The sequence below is a fragment of the Ursus arctos genome, unplaced genomic scaffold (genome assembly GCF_023065955.2).
Source record: "Ursus arctos isolate Adak ecotype North America unplaced genomic scaffold, UrsArc2.0 scaffold_8, whole genome shotgun sequence".
Classification (NCBI taxonomy): domain Eukaryota; kingdom Metazoa; phylum Chordata; class Mammalia; order Carnivora; family Ursidae; genus Ursus; species Ursus arctos.
This window is the reverse complement of record NW_026623100.1, coordinates 66,574,225-66,584,226: the sequence shown is the minus strand read 5'-3', so window position 1 is coordinate 66,584,226 and position 10,002 is coordinate 66,574,225.

Here is a 10,002-nt window from a genome sequence, read left to right as displayed (position 1 = left end):
TCAGGCTGGAGGGGCGGAGAGGTTGCTCCCTGCAGATGAAAACAATCCGCCACCCCATAGTTGGGCCTCTCCTCCTGCCACGCCAGTCTCAGGAATCACCCTTGACCCTGCCCTTCTCACCCCCTGCCCCAGCCAATTCTCTACCTCCCAACCAGGGTGATCGATCCAAATCCAAATCTGATCCCGTCCCTATCTTCTTTGCAAATCTGGTCCCCAGCTGTCCCTGCCTCAGGTAAGAGGACTGCCCAATTCCCACCTGCTAGGGGATTAAGTAAGAGAATACTTGTAAAGTGCTCAGATGTCACCTTCCCCTTCCAGCTGCACCCAAGGAACATCAGTGATCTTTTTACTTAGGTTGAACGGTGACCCCCAAAAGGTACATCCACGTCCAAATCCCTGGAACCTGTAAATGTGACCCTGTTTGGAACAAGAGTCTTTGCAGGTGTAATTGAGTCACAGATTTGGAGATGAGACCATCCTGGACTGCTTGGATGGCCCTAATCCCCATGCTAAGCGGCCTTCGGAGGGACAGGCTCAGAGGAGATCATGTGAAGATGGAGGCAGAGGTTGGGGGATGGGGCCCCATGCCAGGGAGCACCTGGAGCCACCAAAGACGGGAGCGGCAAGAGGGCGTTCTCCCCTTGAGCCTCCAGAGGGAGTGCAGCCCCACTGACCACGGTGATTCCAGACTTCTGGACTCTGGAATGGCAAGAGAATAAATTCTGTTGTTTTAAACCACCCAGCGTGTGGTTTGTTATGACAGCCGCCGAAACCTAAGACAGGACCCAATAGCACATTTTCTAGACCTATATTTAACACTGGCTAGGATTTATTGCCATTTCACCTGTCACCCCACCCACTGGACTTTGATCCCAGGGTCAAGGCCTTGATTTACCTTCATACCTGGAATGCCAGCCCCGGGGCGGGGGGGGGGGTATCAATAAACCTTGTTGAATTAAAATAACAGATCTGTTGGGTCCTCTTTCCCAAACACAGAGCTTCTTCAAGTACCCAGAGATGTCCCCAGAGGTGGCAAAATCCGCCTCATGGGTTATCTCCAGACTTCAGTTTTACTTGAAGCAATTTTTTTTCCCATTTGGAGGGAAGTCAAGTGATTTAACTGGCAAGTAATTTTAATCACTACTTTTATCACGAAACCATCAGGGATTGATTGGTGAGTGGAACACGTGAATTTATATCTGTTTGGGGTACAGGACAAAACTGCAAGAAAACGGACACGGGGTGCCATCTCCAGATCACGCCTCCAGCTCTCGCGGAGGGCTCGTTCTCTCTACACCTGCAGGAATGCTGGAGTTGCCCAAGGTCCACGCCATTCCCTGGACCTGCCCTGCTACTCCTCCCGGGCCCGGCCCCATGGAGCTCCTCACCGTTCTGAGCACACTCTTCATGCCCTCATCACTTTGTATATGCCATTCCCCCTGCCCAGATCTCTCTTCCCCCTGCCATCCACCTGCTACACTACTCCTCATCCTCAAAGACCCCCTTCCCACGTCACCTGGTCTGTGAGGTCATCTCTGACCCCCCAGCAGAGGCAGTCGCTTGGGCACCACCGTGAGGACAGTCTGCTCATCTGTCTCCCACTCGACCTGAGTCTCTCAAAGGTGGACAGTGCTCTCATCCATTCCCTCACCCCGCTTCCTATTTCCTTATGGCGCACTCTGCCTAGAGCAAGAGTGGATAGTTATTTGTTCATCAGTCTTGTTTCTTCCCCCATGGAATGTGAGTCCTGTTGGAAAAAGATGCTGTTTTCCTTTTTTAAAAAAGATTTTTTTATGTATTTGAGAGAGTGAGCAAGTGGAGGGGCCGAGGGGGAGGGAGAGAGAGAATCGCCAGCAGACTCCCCGCTGAGCATAGAGCCTGATGGGGCTTGATCCCAGAAACCTGAGATTGGGACCTAAGCCTAATTAGGAGTTGGGCGCGTCCCCTGCTAAGCCACCCAGGTGCCCCTTGTTTTGGTTTTTTAAACTGTTGATTCTCAGGTGCTTGGCGTCAAGTTGGCCCGCAGTAAATATACTCCTTTACAGTAGCCCCCACGACACATTACTACGAATGCAGTGTCTAAACAGTACAAATGTATTATTTTATGGTTCTGGAAGTCGGAAGTCCAAAATGGGTCTCATTGGGCAGAAGTCATGGCTTTGGCAGAGCTGCGTTCTCTTCTGGAGACTAGGGGAAAACCTATTTCTCCTTACTTTTTCCTGCTTCTAGAGACCACCCACATTCCTTGGCTCATGGCCCCCTTCTTCCATCTTCAAAGCCAGCAACGTTACATCTCTCTGGCCTTTCTTCCACAGCCACACCTCCCTGTGCTCAGAGCCTGGGAAGGTTTTCCAATTTTAGGGACCCACGGCATTAGGTTAGACCCATCTCAAGGTTCTCCATCATATTTGCCAAAATCCCTTTTGCCATATAAAGTAACATTCACAGTTTCTAGAGATTAGGATAATGAGCTGGGCGGGGGGGCGTTGTTCTGCCTACCCCAGTAAGCGCCTGCTAGGACGTCCAGGCGGTGCCCATTAGAGCAAGGACCCATGTTAGCTCATTTCTCCTAAACGAATCTTCCCCGGATGTTTCTAATCTTGCTGCACTAAATAGGACTAGCAGGTTAAATCTGGAGATCGTAAACCATCTTAGAAGTCTGTGAAAAGGTGCTTTTTTTTTTTTTAAGAGGAAAGAGGTCTTTGAAATCTTTTAGTGCAAGAGAAAGCCGTAGAAGAAACTCATCTGCCTGTGATCTCCCCCACCCCCGTTCCATGTTACCTAATCCTGCGTTAACAGGACAGAGCCATTGTTCCAGGAAGGCTGGCTGGGACCAAGAGGTGATCCCAGCAGCAGAATGGACGCCTGAGGCTCAGGGGATTCGTTCCAAGACGCTCCAAATCCCCTTCATGCTGGAATTGAGTCCCAGAAGCACAGTTTTGAGGCTGCACTGCCTCAAAATGTCTACGGTCTTCTCAGTGTGTTCAGATTGGATTCTAAAGTCCTTAACATCCAGGATATTCCTTGGTTGGGTCCCAAGCTCCTTATCTCATGCAATCTTCACAACAGTTCTGTGATGTAAATATGATTATTTTTATGTCCATTTTACAGATGAGAAAACTGAGTCTAGGTTCAGAACTTGCCAGAGTTTCCATAGCAGATAAAGGGCACTGCCGAGTTTGTACCCATGTACCTGACCCTCGGGCCTGGCACCTAGGTGCTGAGCCATCTGACCCACCCTGCCTATCAGTCTTTGCAGGAGGAATGGCAGACTCAGTAACTGCCCCCCCACCCCCCGCTGCTTGGGTAGGGGTCAAGTTAGCTGGACCACAGGGTGTGGGGTGGGGGAAAGCAAAGCAGGAGGGAGGCTGGGCCTTTGCCTTGAGGTGTGTCTGTTCAAATCTAGAGCTGTCCCCTGCAGCCTGGGAGGCAGGAAGGCAGCCCAGTTGGGGGGGGGGGTGGAAAAGCAGACAGCAGGCCCACAACAGGGCAACACCCGAGGGGAGGTCTGCAGTTTGGCCCAGGAAGGACTCAGGTCAGCCTGATTTACATACTGCTAACCCATTTTCATATCTTAAAAGAAGAAACACTGAGTACAAGCTTTAGTGATTATATTTATCAAGTCAGTGCACAGTGAGGCCCAGCTATGTAGAGCTGAGGTCCATCTGTCTCTCTTGGTGTTTTAGGGCACCCCCACCCCCCTCTCCCAGTGTCGGGCCTCTCACCTTCTCTTCTTCTGTCTCTCCCTCCTCAGGACCAGACCCCAGAGAGTGACCCACCCGAAGCTGGAGTGATTTTCGTGTACTGCTGAGGTCTTGAGGCGGTCATCAGTTCCGCCTCCGCCTGCTCCCACTTCTGGGCCACGTAGGAAGCGGACCTGGAAGCAGGCAGATGGGACACAGAAATCACTAGGGATGGCGGTTGAGTCAGAGCCCGGGGCTCAGACATGTGGCCACAGTCTGCAATCATGCTTCGCTCTGGACTTGAACCCCTTTACTCAGTCCCAGGCCTGGAGGGTGGCCAAAGGTCCCCCGGAGGGGCAGAGCCTACCTTGGGGATACAGAAGGGAGAGGACAAAATGCACCCCATCTCTCACCCAACCAGCAAATGAGAACAGAGAGGGCCAAGCAGTTGGGGATCAGTTCCTGCTCCCCGTTTCATCAGAAGAAAGTCAGTGAGGCCAGGAGAGCTCTCCAGGGGATCTCTGCAGACGCAGAACAGGGAGAGGTCCTCCACTAACAATGATCTCTACACACACACACGCACACACACACACAGATGCACACACGTGCACACACACCTTCGAGTGCCAGTCAAAGCCGGGAGTCAAAGGAATAAGAACGCTGTCCTTTCAGATTTCACTAAGTAGGAAAGGAAGACAGTATTTTGTGGGCAGAGTGGCCTTCCGAGCATCCCCACCTCTGCCCCCACCACCATTGTATGGGAGCATATATGACCCGAAAGTACAGTGGGGATTGTAGAGAGCGGCCGTGCCTCCCGTCCAGGGCTGCCCCCTCCCCTTGCCCAGGAGACCATCCCCTGCACCCCACTCTGGTCCTTCCCCTTCTCTCCCGGCGCTTCCGCCTCAACAGACAAGGCCGCTCTCATGGTTAAATCACAAACAACAACGCTTCCAGGCCCTTCATTCTCTCCAGCTGCCGCCTTACCTTCTTTCTTCCAGGTCAAGCTCGTCGCGCAAGTCTACTAGGCAGCATTCATAATGTTTACTTCGGACAAGGAGACCAGCAAAGGCTGTGTGCAGTAGGGCACACCTGGGAAGGCAGAAGGGAAAGGGTATTGGCCCAGAATGAGGGAGAGCCAGCCAGCACACAGGGGAGCAGCGCGAGCGCAGACAGGTTGGCCGGGAAGTCCAGCCAGGACACGGGGATGGGGAATGCAGGCGGCGTGCGGAACGGTGTAGAAAGGGAAGTCGTGGGGAGGCAAAGAAGGCAGAGAGCAGCCGGATTACGGAAGGCTTTGAATGCTGAGCCAAAGCGGTTCTGTTTGGGCTTCGCACTTTACGGTCGCTGGGGATTCATTTGGGCGAACGACAGGTCCTGACGAGCCACATTCTCTCAGAGGATAGATTTGGAAGGAAAGGTGGTTTGGAAAAGGAAGAGACTATCAAGGGAAAGCTGGCAAGAAGGCACAAAAGAAAAACTAGCGGAAGACAGCGGTCCAGATGAAGTAATGCTCTCTAGGGCTCACTCCACAAAGTACTCAGGCCTCGCACGTGAGCCCTCGTGCTGACTTACACCCAGACTGGACACGCACGGGTTTTTGCGCAAGCACGTTCACGTGTTTTTACAGATAGTAATTTTTATAGCTGTTAAATAATTCATGCTGGCATTGTTTTCCCTCTTGAGTTCTTAAAAAAGATGCTGTTTACTGCACAGGGGCAGTGGAAATAAATCAGCTACCCACTTTGTCATCCTTTTTTCAATCTTGCTGCGCCACGTGGGGGAGGCAGGCACCTTTCTGAAAGTGTTCTCTTCGGTGGAATATGTGCTAAGCTTTCTCAAAACCGGATCAAGAGCTTAGTTCTTTTTTTTTAAACTAGAGTTTTTATTTTAACTTAAATTTTTTTTGCTTGATTAAAAGTCATCTCAGTGAAATAGGTTCAGAGGGGGTTTTAGTAGCTCTGTCTCTCACCTTCCCTCCCCTCTAGGAGGTCTCTGGCCTTACAGGCAACCTGCCCTGACGGCTTTCCGTGCTGCTGAGTGGGGACCTAGAACTTTCAGTGGAAGGCATTCGGGTCAAGAGGACTCTAGCCCTTCCCTTCATTGACAGCCCCACAGAGCCCACGCTACCTGTCCGCTTTAAATCTGTTTGGACAGGAAAGTGTATAGCCCTGCTCTGCTATTTTTAGGACCTGCCAGCCTTGACTCAGTCTTCCTGCTGGCTTGCAGCCCTCTGCTCTCTCCTTCCTGCACTGTCAGGGACTTGCTCCCATCTTAGGGCGCTGAACTCATCTCCTGTCTCCTTGGCCCACTCAGCTTTGGCCTGCATCCCCCTCTTTGGAACTTTCATGGGGTAGAAGTAGGTTTTTCGGGGGCTGCACTTCCTTGCTTCTCCTTTTTTTTTTTTTTTTTTCCAAGTAGGCTCCACACCCAGCATGGAGCCCAATGTGGGGCTTGAACTCACAACCCTGAGATCAAGACCTGAGCTGAGATCAAGAGTCAGACGCTTAACAGACTGAGCCGCCCAGGAGCTCAGGCTTCTTTTAATAAAAGCTGCTCAGAGACTAACCTGGATGGAGCTGGAGAGTTTTCATCATGTTCATAATTCTGTATTCGTGTAGCTATAAGTGGAAATTAGTTTTTGTTTTTTGTTTTAATGAAGTCTAAGTTCAAAAATGCCTTTAAACAAAAATAATTTACAGTTGACCCTTGAACAACACGGTTTTGAACAGCATGGGTCCACTTACAGGTGGATTTTTTTAATACAGTATAGTACTCTAAATGTATGTTCTCTGCCTTAGAATTTTCTTGAAAACATTTTCTTTTCTCTGGTTTACTTTCTCATAAGAATACAGTATTAATACATAGAACACAAAATATGTGTTAATCAAATCTTTTTTGTTATCACTAAGGCTTCTGGTCAAAAGTAGGCTATTAGTAGTTAACTTTTGGGGGAGACAGAAGTTATACTCAGATTTTCAACCACACGGAGGTTGGTGCCCTAACCCCTGTGCCATTCAAGGGTCAGCTGCACATTTAAATAACTTGAGAGAGAATGACAGCAAGGAGGATTTACACGTTAGCTATAAGTTGATGCTCACTGTTCATTGTATCTTCATCCCAGAGTATAGCAGAGTGACTGTCACAGAAGACACTGAATAAATGCGTGGGGTGAAGGGATGCTTAGGAATCAATGAATACATTCTGAAGTGTTAAAAGCTTAGTGATTGATCCCTCTCAAGGGTAAAGCTTGCTGTGTGACATGCAGAACTTTCTTCAATAAATTGAAAATGGTGGAGTTCTCAGACTTCTCTCCCAGGGTGGGCGCCTGGAGATATTTTTGGCAGGTGGATTGTATGATAGTTGCTGGGTTGATTTCTGTCTTAAGTAAACCCAAACTCAATACAAAATGGCTTAAGTGGTAGAGAAATGCATTACCTTTATACTGCGTCTTTGGATAGGACCTCTACCCAGTCTTTGGATAGCACAGGTCTAAGGTTAGTTATTCGGTGATAAGATACCATTTTTAAGGTCCATGTAACTTACCACCTTCTGCCCTGCCGCCCTTAGCATATCAGGGTCACCATCATAAGCTAACATTCCCCACAGTTGCAAGATGGTGCCACAATCCAGCATCATAGGCAGATAGGACATTGTACCACAGAAGAGGAGGAACGGTTTCCTCCTACGTCTCTTCTCAGGAGTACAAAATTCTTTCCCAAAAGCTCCCCATAAGAATGTTCATTATGGGGGCACCTGGGTGGCTCCATTGGTTAAGAGTCTGCCTTCAGCTCACGTCATGATCTTGGGTCCTGGGATCGAGCCCCACATCAGGCTCCATGTTCAGTGGGGAGTCTGCTTCTCCTCTCTGCTCCTCTCCCACTTGTGCTCTTTCTCTAAATAAATAAAACCTTAAAAAAAAGAAAAAAAGAATGCCCACTATGTCTTTTTGACTAGGTCAAGGTCATGTGCCCATTTCCAAACCAAACACTGGCAAGAGAGCTTGTAACGCTACGGACAGTTTCAATCACTCCTGAGTTACCACTGAGTCACGCTGTGGAGGGATACATACCTGGATAACATTAGGAATCTGCCAGCAAGGAAGAAGGGAGGAATGACGATTGGATAGGCCATCAATGGTGTTGGTTCTGGTGCCCCTCAAAGGCCAAGCCTGATTCCCAGCAAAGCCCACTCTCTTGTCATTTTTGTGAGGAAGTTCCACAAACCAGGGAAGAATTTCCACAAACCACTTAGACGAATTTCATCAAGAAAATACACCAAGATTTGATTGATTTGGTTTGGAAATGGGCACACATATTTGGGTGCTAAGGGCACTCATACTCTTTTATTTTCTTACTTTCAGCTAGGCCCCTTTTTAAGTCAATGATGAACCGTATTCTGTAACTTTTTTCGTAACCTGTCGGGACTTCTGTGGTTGAAGGGTCTACAGTCTATTCCCACAGTGCAGCAACATAGGCCGTTCCTTCAGTCATCAAATACTTACTATGATTTTATTTGGCACTGAGGACGCAAGCATAGAAAAGATAAAGTCCTTGCCTGCCAAGAACTGATACACTGAGGAGAACTTACCCTGCTAAGGAGAAAATCTACTAAATGTGTCTGAGTAGCAGAGGTGAGTGTAGAAAAAATTCAGAGGAGGTAGCATTTGAGCTGGATATAAAAATTCAGTAAGAGTTTGCCAGGCAAAGAGGAGAGGGAAAGGGTGGGTGCCTTTGTCAGCTGAGGCTGCTAGAACAGGGTGCTTAGACAACAAACGTTTATCCCTCACAGTTCTGGAGGCTGGAAGTCCAAGATCAAGGTGCCAGCAGATCCAGTCCTTGGTGAGAGCCCTCCTGCTGGCTGATGGCTGCCTTCTTGCTGCGTCTTCACATGGTGGGTAGGGGGAGCTCTGCTGTCTCTTCCTCTGCTTATGAAGACACTAATCCCATCATGGGGGCTCCACACTCATGACCTCATCTAAACCTAATTACCTCCAAATAGTCCCACCTCCAAACACCATCACACTGGGGATTAGGGCTTCAGCATCTGAAGCTGGGGGGCTGGGGGGCACAAACATTCAGTCCATCACAGTGTGTCAGGTCGAGGGGGCAGGAGTGACAAAGGCACAGAGCCATGAACAGGACAATGTATTCAGAGAACACAAACCGGTTCAGGGCGCCTAGAGCACACGGGAGCGTAAGGAGATTACTTAAACAATAAAATCTTAAAAAAAAAAATCCCGAGCAATATGGCAGGCAAGCTCTCCGTGCAGCGTCGAGGAGCCGTGGGGCATTGGATTAATTTCATCTGATCTGTAGAGAAAATCACAAGAAGTGAGCCACCTTTACGCCTCTAATAGCAAAACAGTGAGGTTTTAAAAGTCCTTAGCAGCAGATGGTTACTAAACCTATCACGGGGATCATCTCATAATGTATAAAATTATTGAATCACGATGATGTACACCTGAAACTAATAGGATACTGTATGTCAATTATACTTCAGTAAAAAAATGGAGTCTTTAGTGGCAATATTGTTAAAGAATGTCATCAGTCAACGTAAGCACTGAGTGCCTCCGGCGAGTGACTGGGAGAAGTGCTTTGGGAGATAGGGCTTTGAGACGTAATCCTGCCCCAAAGAGCTAACAATCTAGGTGAGGAGAGGAGGTAAAAGGGGAGGATTGTGAGGGCTGTGGGGAAAGCTCAGGTGTGGGGGGATGGATAAAGGCCCCTGCCCACCCCCACGCTTTCCCCGGGTACACAGTGCCGAGTTGGAGTTTGCTGTATCATGGCTCACAAAAGCTTACTGGTGTATCTTCCCAGCTTGAAATCAACCACATGGAGAGTATTTATATGCCAACGGGGCAAAAGCTACAAATCAGGACTTCCTCCCCTCTCCCCGAGAGCCAGTTTACCAGCACACCAGTAACTCCTAGGGCCAGACAGAAAAGTTCAAGGTGCTTTCAAGGTATAGCCTGGAGGCTGCAATTTTGGGGAAAGCCTGGTGTGAAGTTGCACCTGACAAGGAACCAAGCCAGAGTGGCCATGACCAAAAGGGCTCCCAGGGGCTGGGCCTCAGGGCTGGGCTTGGGAAAAGTGGCCTGGAGTTACTGACCCCCCAGGTGGACAGGATGCAGAGGAGCTCAAAGGCCCAGGGAACAGAGCAGAAGAGGTCAAGGCCCAGCCTGGACAACCAGGAGGACAGTGCTTGGACCTCGGGTCTGGAGGCTATGGCGGGACCGTGATGTCAGCAGCAAATGGCAGACCAGGTGGGACCAGCTAGAGGCCAGCGAGGCCACTAGGGTGGGGGACAGCAAGAGGGTCCC